Below are 18,070 nucleotides of genomic sequence, written 5' to 3'. Positions count from 1 at the left end.
GGCAAAAAGTTCCTCTTCCAACAGGACAGCAACACTAAGCAAACAGCCAAGACAATGCAGGAGTGGCTTCAGGACTAGTCTCTGAATGTCCTTGAGTGGCCAAGCCATAGCCCCGATTTTAACCCAATCGAATATCTCTGGAGAGACCTGAAAATAGATGTGCAGTAATGCTTCCCATCCAACCTGGCAGAGAATAGAATGGGAGAAACTCCCCAAATAGAGGTGTGCCAAGCTTGTAGCGTCATACCCAAGAAGACTCGAGGTTGTAATCACTGCCAAAGGTGCTTCAACAAAGTACTGAGTATTTATGTAAATGTCGTACTTCAGTTGTTTTTTTATTTTTTTTAAATTTGCAAAAACTTCAAGATTTTATATTGTCATCATGGAGATGGTGTGTAGCTTGATGAGGGGATTAAAAAAATATACATTTTAGAATATGGCTGGAACATAACAAAATGCATCACTTCCAACCGCAAGGCGCTACAGATGGAAGTGCGAACGGCCCAGTACGTCACTGAGTCCAAGCTTCCTGTCATCCAGGACCTCGATACCAGGCGGTCAGAGGAAGGCCCTAAAATTGTCAAAGACTCCAGCCTCTCTAGTCATAGACTGTTCTCTCTGCTACCACATGGCAAGCGGTACTGGAGCGCCAAGTCTAGGTCTAAAAGGCTTCTAAACAGCTTCTACCCCCATTGCTGAACAGCTAATCAAATGGCTACGCAGACTATTTGCATTGACCCCCCCTCTCCTTTTTATACACTGCTGCTACTCGCTGTTTATTATCTATTATCTATGCATTTTCACTTCACCACTACCTACATGTACATAATACCTCAATTACCTCGACTAACCTGTAACCTCACACATTGACTTGGTAGCGGTACCCCCTGTTTATAGCCTTGTGATTGTTATTTTATTGTTGCTCTTTTATTTTTTACTTTTTTTAAACAATTTTTCTTAACTCTTATTTTTCTTAAAACTGCATTGTTGTTTAAGGGCTTGTAATTAAGCATTTCACCTGTTGTATTAGGCGCATGTGACTAATACAATTTGATTTGATTGATTTTGGACTGTAATTTAGCTGTGTTGATCATGGATCATCATTTAGTTGTGTTGATCCTGGATCGTCGTTTAGCTGTGTAGATCCTGGATCGTCGTTTAGCTGTGTCGATCCTGGATCGTCGTTTAGCTGTGTCGATCCTGGATCGTCGTTTAGCTGTGTCGATCCTGGATCGCCGTTTAGCTGTGTCGATCCTGGATCGTCGTTTAGCTGTGTCGATCCTGGATCGTCGTTTAGCTGTGTCGATCCTGGATCGTCGTTTAGCTGTGTCGATCCTGGATCGTCGTTTAGGTGTGTTGATCCTGGATCGTCGTTTAGCTGTGTCGATCCTGGATCATCATTTAGCTCTGTTGATCCTGGATCATTATTTAGCTGTGTTGATCCTGGATCATCATTTAGTGTGTTGATCCTGGATTGTTGTTTAGCTGTGTTGATCCAGTTCATGCCCAATAAAATCCAAAAAACATGTATATTATTTTTTGACTATAGAGAATGGTGTAGGATTGAACCCTGAGTGAGGTAAGGCTACAGTAGGGTTGCAGAAATCTGGTAATTTTCCCCAAATTCCTTGGTTTTCCAGAAAATCTGGTAGGAAGATTCCTGGAATCAGGATGGAATAAGCAAGAAATCACAAAAGTTACCAGATTTTTGTAACCACGGTTAAGGGGGAGACGTAGCAGACGTGAGTCCGACTCACATTCTCGTGATGGTGACGAGGTAGCCCTGCCTGTGACTTTAAAATCAGTGTCACCATCGGTCCAAAAGGCAATGACCTCTTGGCCTTTTGGTTAAGATGTTGGTTTTCCACAGAGGAGATTGAGGTTCAGATCCCACCTGTGACAGAGGCCTGATTCAGAGGTGGGTTTCTTGACCTGGGCACAGTGGACTTGTTTAGGGGTAAGGACTAATAAAAGTTGTACTCATGTACTACGGTTCATTGCCAGGTTCACTCCAAATGTTTATGCTGTATTAGGGCCTTATTGGGGCCTTGGAGTATAGTGTTTGTGTGCGTCTCCAACACCTTTAATTGGTAGAATTCCTAAGAGTTTTGGACCTCATTATGCCAGAGCTTTGAATACAGGTTATAACGGTATCCTCTGGTAAGAGAAAATTAAAGTCAAACAAACATCATTAAGGAGTTGTTCACTTACCCAGGAGAGATGCTATGGTCATAGTGTCATCAGTCACAGAGCACAGGTTATTTTGCTGATGAAATATGCTCTTTGGGAATCATGAGGTCTACCGAGGCAAAATCACTATGTAGTAGTTGAGTGTGTCAGTGTGTGTGTGAGGCCTATACTTGGTTGAGTGCTATGTGTCAGAATAGTTTTATCCACATACAGCTATTTCACCCCGAACACTTTACCTGGACATAAATCTGCAGGACCTCCTCCAGCCAAAAAAATAAAGTAATATTATGCCTTCTCATTGCAGTCACTGTACTCTTAATATACAGGAGAACTATCACCTTATGGTGAGGATTGCCGAGTTGCAAGCTCGGCTTCAGACGCAATAGTTAGGTAAGCATCTGTGCCACCACTTATTACAGCTAGTAGTGTTAATCCCCTGCATTGTCTCCTCAGCCAGACAATTTTCTCATGTCTTCTGGAAAGAAATGCTTTAATGCACAACCGGTGTCACGCATTCAGCCGACGTAAACTTTCAATCGGGTTTCCCCGCTAAGCAATGAGTCAGAGTGAGAGCCAGAGCCTTCTCAGGTCTCTCCTCCACCCATTACAGGGTCTGAGCTGCCGAAGCCTCCCACCATTAGCTCTGACAAATTGAAGACCTCATGTCATTGGTGACTCTATTACCTGCAATATTAGACCTAAAAATAATCATCCAGCGATGATCCAGGGCTACTGATGTAAAGGTTAATCTGAAGATGCTGTTGGCTGAGGCTAAAACTGGCAAGTATAGATGGTATATGGATATTGTTATCCACGTTGACACCAACGATGTTAGGATTAAACAGTCAGAGGTCACCAAACGCAACATAACTTCAGCGTGTAACTTAGCTGGAAATATGTTTTGGCATCAAGTAATGGTCTCTGGCCCCCTCGCAGACTCACACAAATAAATCGCTGGTTGAAAACTGCTTTTTTGCCTCTCCCAAAATATAGAATTTGTAGATAACTGGCCCTCTTTCTGGGACTTCCCCACAAACAGGACCATGCCTGGCCTGCTGAGGAGTGACGCACTCCATCCAAACTGGCTGGGTGCTCTCATCTTTTCTATCAACATAGACAGGGCTCTAACTCATCTAGCTCCACAATGAGATAGGGTGCAGGCCAGGCAGCAGACTGTTAGCCAGCCTGCCAGTTTAGTAGAATCTGCCATGTGTATGTGCCTCAATCTACAGTAGGTCGGGCATGACACAATCTAAGTAGGTCGGGCAAAACTAAACATGTCGGTGTTCTCCTTAGCAGTCTCAATGGAATAAAGACCTACTCCATTCCTGTTATTATTGAAAGAGATTGTGATAATATCTCAGATCTCAAAATAGGACTATTAAATGTTAGATCCCTCACTACTAGTGCACTTCCATGCCGTCCAAAGGAGAAGTGTGACGTCATCCCAGGATTTTTTTTTATATATGCGAATTGAGGTGTTTGAGTCACTGATGTGATCTTCTTGTCTTGTTTTGCACCCCCTCGGGCTTGTGTGGTGAAGGAGATCTTTATGGGCAGCAGGTGGCCTAGTGGTTAGAGTGTTGAACTAGTAACCGAAAGGTTGCATGACTGAATCCCCGAGCTGACAAGGCAGTTAACCCCTGAACAAGGCAGTTAACCCACTGTTCCTAGGCCCTCATTGAAAATAAGAATTTGTTCTTAATTAACTGACTTGCCTAGTTAAATAAAGGTAAAATATATATATATATATATATATATATATATATATATATATATATATATATACTCAGCCTTGTCTGTTGATATCCCCTAGTGCAGGTATTCCCAAACTGGGGTATGGATACTGTCGGGGGTACGCCAAATAAAAATGTGATTCACATTTAAAAAAATATCCTTTCTTTATTTAAATTATTTTATAAAAAATCAACACATTTTCGAACAGTCCATTTAGTAAGGCCCGCATCCATAGAGACACATACCAGCTCTACTACCAGCAGTAGAACACCTGCACCTGTCGACAACACAAGTTGTTCTGCTTCCACGAGCACATCCAATGCTAGCATCAGTAATTCTACATTTGTTGTTCGCCCAGCTAGCATGGACACTGACAGTTGTGAATCTGATGCAGCCACAGTGTGTTACATGTGCAAAAGTACTATCTCACAACTCAATGAAACCATTACTTTTGCGCAGACATTTAAAAAGAAAACATGCCAATTTGAAAAACAAGCCACAGGAGTTTTTTGAGTGAGAATTAAGATGACTTTTGAGTAGTAAGACAAGTATAAAAGCAAAAGATACAATTAATAAGAAGTTGCTAGAAGTGTCTTATATGATGAGCTACAGAGTGACTAGGACAGGCATGCCCCAAACTATTGTGGAGGACTTCATTCTTCCTGCTGCGGCGGATATGACTGGGACAATGATGGGGGAAAGGCCAAAAAACTATACAGACAACGCCTTAATCAAACAACACTTTCTCACAACACATCAGTGACATGGCAGGAGATATTTTGAAAAAATTACTACTTTGCATACAAGCCAGGGAATTCTATGCGTTACAGCTGGATGGGTCAACAGACGTGGCGGGCCTGGCACAGCTCCTGGTATACAGTGCCTTGCGAAAGTATTCAGCCCCCTTGAACTTTGCGAACTTTTGCCACATTTCAGGCTTCAAACATAAAGATATAAAACTGTATTTTTTTGTGAAGAATCAACAACAAGTAGGACACAATCATGAAGTGGAACGACATTTATTGGATATTTCAAACTTTTTTAACAAATCAAAAACTGAAAAATTGGGCGTGCAAAATTATTCAGCCCCTTTACTTTCAGTGCAGCAAACTCTCTCCAGATGTTCAGTGAGGATCTCTGAATGATCCAATGTTGACCTGAATGACTAATGATGATAAATACAATCCACCTGTGTGTAGTCAAGTCTCCGTATAAATGCACTTGCACTGTGATAGTCTCAGAGGTCCGTTAAAAGCGCAGAGAGCATCATGAAGAACAAGGAACACACCAGGCAGGTCCGAGATACTGCTGTGAAGAAGTTTAAAGCCGGATTTGGATACAAAAAGATTTCCCAAGCTTTCCCAAGGTTTGATTTGTTTGATTTTGATTTGTTTGATCGTAGCTAGCTAGCTACATAGCCGTCTTTGTATCTAAGACAATTGTGTAGTCTAGAGCGATTTTCTAGGTTAGCTAGCCAACTATTGTCGTTCTTTTAACGTAACGTACGCAATCAACACTGCTAGCTAGCCAGCTAGCCCCCGACTAGCAGCACTGTAGAAACTATTACAGTACAACGGTTTGATTTGTTTGATCGTAGCTAGCTAGCTACATAGCCGTCTTTGTATCTAAGACAATTGTGTAGTCTAGAGCGATTTTCTAGGTTAGCTAGCCAGCTATTGTCGTTCTTTTAACGTAACGTAACGCAATCATCACTGCTAGCTAGCCAGCTAGCCCCCGAATAGCAGCACTGTAGAAACTATTACAGTACAACGGTTTGATTTGTTTGATCGTAGCTAGCTAGCTACATAGCCGTCTTTGTTCTAAGACAATTGTGTAGTCTAGAGCGATTTTCTAGGTTAGCTAGCCAGCTATTGTCGTTCTTTTAACGTAACGTAACGCAATCAACACTGCTAGCTAGCTAGCTAGCTAGCCCCAAATAGCAGCACTGTAGAAACTATTACACTCGACGGAACGACTTGATTAGTGTAGCGTCAACATCGCAGCCACTGCCAGCTAGCCTACAAAGTCAACAACGCAGCCACTGCCAGCTAGCCTACTCCAGCAGTACTGTATCATTTCAATCATTTTAGTCAATAAGATTCTTGCTACGTAAGCTTAACTTTCTGAACATTCGAGACGTGTAGTCCACTTGTCATTCCAATCTCCTTTGCATTAGCGTAGCCTCTTCTGTAGCCTGTCAACTATGTGTCTATCTATCCCTGTTCTCTCCTCTCTGCACAGACCATACAAACGCTCCACACCGCGTGGCCGCGGCCACCCTAATCTGGTGGTCCCAGCGCGCACGACCCACGTGGAGTTCCAGGTCTCCGGTAGCCTCTGGAACTGCCAATCTGCGGCCAACAAGGCAGAGTTCATCTCAGCCTATGCCTCCCTCCAGTCCCTCGACTTCTTGGCACTGACGGAAACATGGATCACCACAGATAACACTGCTACTCCTACTGCTCTCTCTTCGTCCGCCCACGTGTTCTCGCACACCCCGAGAGCTTCTGGTCAGCGGGGTGGTGGCACCGGGATCCTCATCTCTCCCAAGTGGTCATTCTCTCTTTCTCCCCTTACCCATCTGTCTATCGCCTCCTTTGAATTCCATGCTGTCACAGTTACCAGCCCTTTCAAGCTTAACATCCTTATCATTTATCGCCCTCCAGGTTCCCTCGGAGAGTTCATCAATGAGCTTGATGCCTTGATAAGCTCCTTTCCTGAGGACGGCTCACCTCTCACAGTCCTGGGCGACTTTAACCTCCCCACGTCTACCTTTGACTCATTCCTCTCTGCCTCCTTCTTTCCACTCCTCTCCTCTTTTGACCTCACCCTCTCACCTTCCCCCTACTCACAAGGCAGGCAATACGCTCGACCTCATCTTTACTAGATGCTGTTCTTCCACTAACCTCATTGCAACTCCCCTCCAAGTCTCCGACCACTACCTTGTATCCTTTTCCCTCTCGCTCTCATCCAACACTTCCCACACTGCCCCTACTCGGATGGTATCGCGCCGTCCCAACCTTCGCTCTCTCTCCCCCGCTACTCTCTCCTCTTCCATCCTATCATCTCTTCCCACTGCTCATACCTTCTCCAACCTATCTCCTGATTCTGCCTCCTCAACCCTCCTCTCTTCCCTTTCTGCATCCTTTGACTCTCTATGTCCCCTATCCTCCAGGCCGGCTCGGTCCTCCCCTCCCGCTCCGTGGCTCGACGACTCATTGCGAGCTCACAGAACAGAGCTCCGGGCAGCCGAGCGGAAATGGAGGAAAACTCGCCTCCCTGCGGACCTGGCATCCTTTCACTCCCTCCTCTCTACATTTTCCTCCTCTGTCTCTGCTGCTAAAGCCACTTTCTACCACTCTAAATTCCAAGCATCTGCCTCTAACCCTAGGAAGCTCTTTGCCACCTTCTCCTCCCTCCTGAATCCTCCTCCCCCCCCCCTCCTCCCTCTCTGCAGATGACTTCGTCAACCATTTTGAAAAGAAGGTCGACGACATCCGATCCTCGTTTGCTAAGTCAAACGACACCGCTGGTTCTGCTCACACTACCCTACCCTGTGCTCTGACCTCTTTCTCCCCTCTCTCTCCAGATGAAATCTCGCTTCTTGTGACGGCCGGCCGCCCAACAACCTGCCCGCTTGACCCTATCCCCTCCTCTCTTCTCCAGACCATTTCCGGAGACCTTCTCCCTTACCTCACCTCGCTCATCAACTCATCCCTGACCGCTGGCTACGTCCCTTCCGTCTTCAAGAGAGCGAGAGTTGCACCCCTTCTGAAAAAACCTACACTCGATCCCTCCGATGTCAACAAATACAGACCAGTATCCCTTCTTTCTTTTCTCTCCAAAACTCTTGAACGTGCCGTCCTTGGCCAGCTCTCCCGCTATCTCTCTCAGAATGACCTTCTTGATCCAAATCAGTCAGGTTTCAAGACTAGTCATTCAACTGAGACTGCTCTTCTCTGTATCACGGAGGCGCTCCGCACTGCTAAAGCTAACTCTCTCTCCTCTGCTCTCATCCTTCTAGACCTATCGGCTGCCTTCGATACTGTGAACCATCAGATCCTCCTCTCCACCCTCTCCGAGTTGGGCATCTCCGGCGCGGCCCACGCTTGGATTGCGTCCTACCTGACAGGTCGCTCCTACCAGGTGGCGTGGCGAGAATCTGTCTCCTCATCACGCGCTCTCACCACTGGTGTCCCCCAGGGCTCTGTTCTAGGCCCTCTCCTATTCTCGCTATACACCAAGTCACTTGGCTCTGTCATAACCTCACATGGTCTCTCCTATCATTGCTATGCAGACGACACACAATTAATCTTCTCCTTTCCCCCTTCTGATGACCAGGTGGCGAATCGCATCTCTGCATGTCTGGCAGACATATCAGTGTGGATGACGGATCACCACCTCAAGCTGAACCTCAGCAAGACGGAGCTGCTCTTCCTCCCGGGGAAGGACTGCCCATTCCATGATCTCGCCATCACGGTTGACAACTCCGTTGTGTCCTCCTCCCAGAGCGCTAAGAACCTTGGCGTGATCCTGGACAACACCCTGCCGTTCTCAACCAACATCATGGCGGTGGCCCGTTCCTGTAGGTTCATGCTCTACAACATCCGCAGAGTACGACCCTGCCTCACACAGGAAGCGGCGCAGGTCCTAATCCAGGCACTTGTCATCTCCCGTCTGGATTACTGCAACTCGCTGTTGGCTGGGCTCCCTGCCTGTGCCATTAAACCCCTACAACTCATCCAGAACGCCGCAGCCCATCTGGTGTTCAACCTTCCCAAGTTCTCTCACGCCACCCCGCTCCTCCGCTCTCTCCACTGGCTTCCAGTTGAAGCTCGCATCCGCTACAAGACCATGGTGCTTGCCTACGGAGCTGTGAGGGGAACGGCACCGCAGTACCTCCAGGCTCTGATCAGGCCCTACACCCAAACAAGGGCACTGCGTTCATCCACCTCTGGCCTGCTCGCCTCCCTACCACTGAGGAAGTACAGTTCCCGCTCAGCCCAGTCAAAACTGTTCGCCGCTCTGGCCCCCCAATGGTGGAACAAACTCCCTCACGACGCCAGGACAGCAGAGTCAATCACCACCTTCCGGAGACACCTGAAACCCCACCTCTTCAAGGAATACCTAGGATAGGATAAGTAATCCTTCTCACCCCCCCCCTTAAATGATTTAGATGCACTATTGTAAAGTGGCTGTTCCACTGGATGTCAGAAGGTGAATTCACCAATTTGTAAGTCGCTCTGGATAAGAGCGTCTGCTAAATGACTTAAATGTAAATGTAAATGTAAACATCTTTTTAAACAACATTTTTCTTGCCTGAATGTTCTGAATCTAGGATTACAGGGACGCTTCGCAACTATATTCAATGTGCAAGACAAAATTGAGGCTATGCTTAAGAAGTTGGAGCTCTTCTCTGTCTGCGTTAACAAGGACAACACACAGGTCTTTCCATCATTGTATGATTTCACAGACAATGTCAAATGTGATATAGTTGAGCACATGAGTGAGTTGGGTATGCAATTATGCAGGTACATTCCCAAAACGGATGATGCAAACAACTGGATTCCTTATGCCTTTCATGCCCTGCCTCTAGTCCACTTACCGCTATCTGATCATCCAAATTGCAACAAGCGGTTCTGTGAAAATTGAATTTAATCAGAAGCCACTGCCAGATTTTTGGATTGGGCTGTGCTCAGAGTATCCTGCCTTGGCAAATCGTGCTGTTAAGACACTGATGCCCTTTGTAAACAAGTACCTATGTGAGAGTGGATTCTTGGCCCTCACTAGCATGAAAACTAAATACAGGCACAGACTGTGTGTAGAAAATTATTTAAGACTGAGACTCTCTCCAATACAACCCAACTTTGCAGAGTTATGAGCATCCTTTCAAGCAAACCCTTCTCATTAACATGTGGTGAGTTATTCACAATTTTTGGTGAACAAATCAGGTTTTATATGTAAGACGGTTAAATAAAGAGCAACATTATTGATTATTATTATTCGTGAGCTGGTCGTATAAGAGCTCTTTGTCACTTCCCACGAGCCGGGTTGTGACAAAACTCACACTCATTCTTATGTTTTATAAAAGTATTGTGTAGTGTGAATGTGGCAGGCTTACAAGGATGGCAAAAACAACATTTGGGAGTGCACTAATCCTGGTGCTAAACGGGGTATGCAGCTGGAGATTGAATGTTTGAAGGGGTACGGGATTATACAAAATTTGGGAACCACTGCTCGAGTGTTATGGGGGGTTGTGCTTCGGACAACGTGGGTAGGGTTATATCCTGCCTGATTGACCCTGTACGGTGGTATCGTCGGAGACGAGTTGAGACTGGCCAGGGGCCCTAAGCACCCGCTTATGTCGCTTATGCCTGTAGCCGGCCGTGCCCCCCCCCCTACTTGTGCCATGTCAGAGAACACCTGGACAACCTATTGTGCATTTTTTTATAAGTAAACAGGGTGATAAATGAGCTGAAAATGAGACTTGATCAGGTTGTAAATCACAGCTCATACATTGTTTGCTGCCTGATGTTCAGTCACTCAATATTTTGGACAAATATGTGCGAAAGTAAGGCGGGAATCTCAACACAATCAAACTAGTATGGGCAATGATCATAAGTCATACCGTGGCTAATAGGCTATGTATTTCTTGCGTACACTAAAAACAGAGAAACCTGTTGTAGCTTGCTAGCTAGCTGTTGGGAGGATGTAATGTCATCGCTTGGACGAGTAGCTAAAGCGAAACAAGATGTAATTTGGTCATTTGTTAGCTAGCCTCTTACACTTATGGTGGCGCTATTTCATTTTTGGAAGAAAAACGTTCCCGTTTTAAACAAGATATTTTGTCACAAAAAGATGCTCGACTATGCATATAATTGCTACTGTTCGAAAGAAAACACTCTGACGTGTCCAGAAATACAAATATCTTCTCTGTGCGTGCCCTTTAACGTGAGCTTCAGGCAAAACCAAGATGACTTGGCATCCAGGAAATGACAAGGATTTTTGAGGCTCTGTCTTTCATGATCTCCTTATATGGCTGTGAACGCAAGAGGAATGAGTCTGCCCTTTCTGTCGTTTCCCCAAGGTGTCTGCAGCATTGTGACGTATTTGTAGGCAGATCGTTGGAAGATTGACCATAAGAGACCACATTTACCACGTGTCCGCCCGGTGTCCTGCGCCGAAATTGGTGCGCAAAAGTCACCTGCCAGTATTTTTCCATGGGGCAGAGAGAGAGAAGCAAGCTTCCAAGAACTGCATGTCAATGAAGAGATATGTGAAAAAACACCTTGAGGATTGATTCCAAACAACGTTTGCCATGTTTCGGTCGATATTATGTAGTTAATCCGGAAAAAGTTTCACGTTGTAGGTGACTGCATTTTCGGTTCGTTTCGGTAGCCAGGCGCAATGTAGAAAACGGAACGATTTCTCCTACACACAGACGCTTTCAGGAAACACTGCGCATTTGGTATGTGGCTGGGAGTCTCCTCATTGAAAACATCAGAAGCTCTTCAAAGGTAAATGATTTTATTTATTTGGTTATCTGGTTTTTGTGAAAATGTTGCGTGCTACATGCTACACAAAATGCTATGCTAGCTTTGCATACTCTTACACAAATTAGTCAATTTCTATGGTTCAAAAGCATATTTTGAAAATCTGAGATGACAGTGTTGTTAAGAAAAGGCTAAGCTTGAGAGCAAACGCATTATTTTAATTTTATTTGCGATTTTCAGAAATCGTTAACGTTGCGTTATGCTAATGAGCCTGAGGCTTAGTCACAAACCCGGATCCGGTTTGGGGAGTTTCAAGAAGCTAGCTAGCAAGTAATGTGACACACCTCTTGAACTATTGTTATCCACGGTTAGCATATGTCTTTGGCATTGATCAAATTGTCAGGCACGAAAGCTGGTTAATCCTATTCAGTTGTCAAAAACGTGGGTTATGGGACATAAGCAGGTATTTGAGGGCAGGCTGCAGCAGGGCTAGCGAGCAGGCTACTATTCACCATCGTATCAATGCAATTACTCGCTGAAAAAGTCTGACAGAGTTTATCCAAAGATACTGGTTTGCCCTTTTGTCTGTGGTTTATTCCTGACTAGATTTCATTTGTGCTGTTGCATCTCCCTGTGAAAACACAGTTCAAAGTGAATTGCATGTCCTTATATTGCAATGGCTTATTTCCATATACACCACCTGTAGCTCTGATTGGTTATGGTGCACCGGTCTGTTTAAAGTCTGCGCATGGACAAGATTGACACGTTTTTATTCATTTATAATCGACTGTGGTGTCTATTAATTGTCCAAACACACGCCCACTTTCCCATTCACATTAATATGGAAATTTAACAAATACCCAATTCAACTTAATTCCCAAACATTCTATGAATGTATGAAAACGTGAAATGACTATCCATGTGATTGCTTCTCACAAAATGTAAAATAATTTACCATATACTTCCCGGGGGTGTAAATAAACATATTTTAATTAGATTTAATGATGCTAAAACGCTGTTCGTTCTTATATAAGGTTTTTGTTCAGACTATTACCACAATGTTTTCATCAAAGGATAAATGTGTGTTGATTAAAGTGGTGTTGATACAAAATGATTTGGCAGGATTGGATTGACTTGTTGATTGCAGAAGGCATGAACTTCTTTTAAAAGAGCAACCTGCAGTTCAAACAATAACAAAGTGTCTCACCTCGCCACAATTTCGGCAAACGGCTAAGGGATGGGGCTGGAGAAATGTAATGGAAAAAAGCCATTTGAACCCGTGGCCCTCACCAACCTGCCACCTGATCCACAATGATCTTCTCATTCAAGGACTATGCACTATCGTCCTAAAACGGCACATTGCTCTTTTTTTATTTATTGAGTCAGACGGGAAGGATATACTCCAAACACCCAAACAGGCACTCATCCCCATCCTTCGCTGGAGAAGAAAAGGGAGATTTTACAGAAAGAGATCAGGGTGACATGAGTGGATAATCTGCCTTTACCATACGTACTGCTAGCTAACGTTCATTCGCTGGAAATTAAATAGGATGAACTGAAAGCACATATATCCTACCAACGGGACATTAAAACTGTAATATCTTATGTTTCAACGAGATCTTATGTTTCATGATAAGCTGTGGACCACACTATCTATTTATTTTTTTACCTTTATTTAACTAGGCAAGTCAGTTAAGAACAAATTCTTCTTTTCAATGACAGCCTAGGAACAGTGGGTTAACTGCCTTGTTCAGGGGCAGAATGACAGATGTTTACCTTGTCAGCTCAGGGATTTGAACTTGCAACCTTTCAGGTTACTCGTCCAACGGTCTAACTACTAGGATAAGCTGTCTTGAGAGTTTTCATCTGTATTCTTTGTAGCTATCTACACACCACCACAGACCGATACTGGCACTGAAACCTCACTCAAAGAGCTGAATACCGCCAGAAGCAAACAGGAAAACGCTCATCCAGAGGCGGCTCTCCTAGTAGGCGGGGACTTTAATGCAGGGAAACTTAAATCAACATGTTAAATGTGCAAAAAATGGAAAAAAACTCAAGACCACCTTTCCCCCACACACAGAGACGGGTACAAAGCTCTCCCTTGCCCTCCATTTGGCAATTCTGAATATAATTCTATCCTCATTCCTGCTTAAAAGCAAAGATTTAAACAAGTGGTCAGCTGAAGGAGATGCTAAGCTACATGACCAATTTGCTAGCACAGACTGGAATATGTTATGGGATTCTTTTGATGGCATTGAGGAGTACATCACCTCAGTCATTGGTTTCATTAATAAGTGCCTCGATGACGTCGTCCCCACAGTGACCTTACGTACATACTCCCACCAGAAGCAAATGATTAGAGGCAACATTCGCACTGAACTAAAGGGTAGAACTGCCGCTTTTAAGGAGTGGGACTCTAACCCGGAAGCTTATAAGAAATCCCGCTATGCCCTCCAACGCACCATCAAACAGGCAAAGCGTCAATACAGGACAAAGATTGAATCGTACTGCACTGGCTCCGACGCTCGACAGAAGTGGCAGGGCTTGCAAACGATTGCAGACTACAAAGGAAAGCACAGCCGGGAACTTCTATGCTCGCTTTGAGGCAAGTAACACTGAAACATACATGATAGCATCAGCTATTTCGGACGACTGTGTGATCATGCTCTCCGCAGCCGATGTGAGTAAGACCTTTCAACACATCAACATTCACAAGGCTGCAGAGCCAGACAGATTACCAGGATGTGTACACTGAGCATGCGCTGACCAACTGACAAGTGTCTTCACTGACATTTTCAACCTCTCCCTGTCTGAGTCTATAATACCAACATGTGTCAAGCAGACCACCATAGTCCCTGTGCCCAAGAACACTAAGTTAACACCAAGGAACTTAATTAGGGATAGGGACACCAGCCAACAACATCCGGTGAAATTGGAGGGTGCGCAATTCAAATAAATAATCGTAATATTAAACATTCATGAACATGCAAGTGTAAAGTATCATTTAAAAGCTTAAATTATTGTTAATCTAACTGTATTGTCTGATTTACAATAGGCTTTACGGCGAAAGCATGCGATTGTCTGAGGACGGCGCCTCACAACAATGTATTTTTCAAACAACACAGGCTTCATAAAATCACAAATAGCGATTAAATAAATAATTTACTTTTGAAGGTCTTTCTCTGTTTTCAATCCCAAGGGTCCCAGCTACAACATGAATGGTTGTTTTGTTAGATAAAATCCGTCTTTCTATCCCCAAAAGTCTTAGTTGGCGCCATTGATTTCAGTAATCGACTTGTTCAACATGTAGACAAAGGAGTCCAAAAAGCTACCACTAAACTTTGTTTCTATACAATACACATTTTTTCCTGTCATATCAATTCTGTTATAGTCTCAGACATTATTTTAACAGTTTTAGAAACAACAAAGGGTTTTCTATCTAATGCTACCAATTATATGCATATCCTGGCTTCTGGGCCTGAGTAACAGGCAGTTAACTTTGGGCATGTAAGTCAGGCGGATATTCAGGAAACTAGACCCTTTCCCAGAGAGGTTTTAAAGCTCTCGACCTGTTCCACAACAGCCCGGTCGATAAGAATGGGGGTGAGCTTGGCCCTCGTTTTCCTGTAGTCCACTATCATCTAATTTGTCTTGATCATGTTGAGGGAGAGGATGTTGTCTCTGACCTCCTCCCTCCTCCCTCCCTGACCTCTCATCATTGTCGGTTATCAGGTCTACCACCATTGTGTCGTCGGCAAACTTAATGATGGTGTTGGAGTCGTGCTTGGCCATGCAGTCATGAGTGAACAGGGAGTACCGGAGGGAACCCCGCTGCTATGTCCTGATCCTCCATGAAGAATGACACAGTTTAAATCAGAGGGGCCAGGGTAGGATCCTTCCTTTGCTCCTCAACAAGAAACTCCCACTTGTGCTGTAGGGGGTCCAGCACTTCCCATATCTTAGCAAACCAGGTGTCTGCTAACTGAGTTGATGGGTTCCTTCAATCCTTTGAAATATCTGCCGATACTTGCTTGGCCTGCATCTGAGAGCGAGTCACTACACAGGCTAGGAATATACCAGGATATTTCCTCTCCAATGCCTCTGTTTCCTGTGTGTCTACAGGTACTTGACTCACCACCGGGCCACACACATCTGATCCCCAGCAAGGTCATTACCCAATAACTAGACCCTCTGTGACTGAGCCTGGTGCCTTCGGTAGTGGTATTGATTTTTAAGGGCTCTGTTCTTTGTGTTGGCCCATCCTTCTCAGTTTAGGGCAGTCTAACTTCATGTGCCCCCTTTGCTTGCAGTAGTCACAGACACTTATGAAATGCCTAGTGGTTAGAGCGTTGGACTAGTAACCGGAGGGTTGCAAATTCAAATCCCCAAGCTGACAATGTACAAATCTGTCGTTCTGCCCCTGAACAGGTAGTTAACCCACTGTTCCTAGGCCGTCATTGAAAATAAGAAGTTGTTCTTAACTGACTTGCCAAGTTAAATAAAGGTAAAAAAAATAAAAAATACTTCAGTGTTCCATAGTAACATCTGACAAAAATATCTAAAGACACTGAAGAAGCAAACTTTATGAAAATGTATATTTGTGTCATTCTCAAAACTTTTGGCCACGACTATACACCCATCTCGTTCGCTCTCCGAGCGTTCAGATCACACACTTGATGATTTGTTTACCTCTAGATAACATGAAAACAGCCTAACCAGCTTTGCTGGCAACAATTTCATTACGCTTTTTTTGCCAACGTTTACTGGCATCAGCCATATTCAATGGGTGTTGTACACTTAGAGGTTAAGACATTTAGGTAGCTAGCTAGGTAACCAATGAACCTAGCTAGGTAAACAACGTGTAAGATCACACACGTCACGTAACGTTAGCTAACGAGCCAGCCAGTTAACATTAGCTAGTTATACAACAATGAACACAGTGCCAAATCATGGTGTTACTACCCTGCATGAAAATGCTGAAAGCTACCAACCAGGTTCAATGTTATCTAGCTAACATTAGGATCTAACTAGCAAAGCAAATGGTTCTGGGACACAAGTAATAACGTCAGCTAGGGAGCCAGCCACCTAACGTTAGCTAGCTATCTAAGAGTACACTTAACTTAAGACATGTAGCTAGCTAACTAGGTCAATAATGAACCTAGCTAAGTAAACAATATGTCAGATCGCACAGGTTATGTAACGTTAGCTAACGTTAGAGCATTGGGCCGGTAACAGAAAGGTTACAGGATCAAATCCCTGAGCTGACAATGGAAAAAGATGTTGTTCTGCCCCTGAGCAAGACAGTTAACCCACTGTTCCCCAGGCGCTGTGGATGTTGATTAAGGCATCCCCCCGCACCTCTCTGATTCAGAGAGGGTTGGGTTAAATGTGGAAGAGGCATTCAGTTGTACAACTGACCTTCCCCCTTCCCCTAAACAACAATGAACATAGTCCCAAATCATGTTGTTACTAACCTGCAACACTGCGCTCCTGTGTTGCCTTGGCTGTTGTTCTGTTGGAATGTGAACTTATGCCCCAGTCTGAGGTCCTGAGCACGTTGGAGCAGGTTTTCATCAAGGATCTATCTATACTTTGCTCCGTACATCTTTTCTTTCCCTTGATCCTGACTAGTCTCCCAGTCCCTGCCACTGAAAAACATCCCCACCCCATGATGCTGCCATCACCGTAGGGATTGTTCTAGGTTTCCTCCACACGCGACGCTTGGCTTTCAGGCTAAAGAGTTCAATCTTGGTTTCATCAGACCAGAGCATCTTGTTTCTCATCGTCTGAATGATCGGCTATGAAAAGCCAACACGACATTTACTCCTGACGTGCTGACCTGTTGCACCCTCGACAAACACTGTGATTATTATTATTTGACCCTGCTGGTCATATATGAACATTTGAACATCTTGGCCATGTTCTGTTATAATCTCCACCCGTCACAGCCAGAAGAGGACTGGCCACCCCTCATCGGTTCCTCTCTAGGTTTCTTCATAGGTTCTGTCTGGCCTTTCGATGGGGATTTTTCCTAGCCACCGTGCTTCTACACCTGCATTGCTTGTTGTTTGGGGTTTTAGGCTGTCTTTCTGTACGGCACTTTGAGATATCAGCTGATGTACGAAGGGCTTTATAAATACATTTGATTTGAGGGTCAGAGTCCTTTAGGTGCCTTTTGGCAATCTCCAAGCAGGCTGTCATGTGCCTTTTACTGATGAGTGGTTCCGTCTGGTCAATATACCATAAAGGCCTGATTGATGAAGTTCTGCAGATACGGTTGTCCATTTGGAAGGTTCTCCTATCTCCACGGAGGAACTCTGGAACTCTGTCAGTGACCATTGGGTCACCAAGGCTCTCTCTGACCAAGGCCCTTCTCCCCCGATTGCTCAGTTTGGCCAGGCGACCAGCTCTAGGAAGAGTCTTGGTGGTTACAAACTTCTTCCATTTAAGAATGATGGAGGCCACTGTGTTCTTGGGGACCTTCAATGCTGCATAAATGTTTTGGTACCCTTCCCCAGATCTGTGCCTTGACACAATCCTGTCTTGGAGCTCTACGGACAATTCCTTCAAACTCATGACTTGGTTTTTGCTCTGACATGCACCGTCACCTGTGGGACCTTATATAGAGAGAGGTGTGCCTTTCCAAA

The sequence above is a fragment of the Oncorhynchus masou genome, chromosome 11 (genome assembly GCF_036934945.1).
Source record: "Oncorhynchus masou masou isolate Uvic2021 chromosome 11, UVic_Omas_1.1, whole genome shotgun sequence".
Classification (NCBI taxonomy): Eukaryota; Metazoa; Chordata; class Actinopteri; order Salmoniformes; family Salmonidae; genus Oncorhynchus; species Oncorhynchus masou.
Note: the sequence above shows the minus strand (reverse complement) of the source record.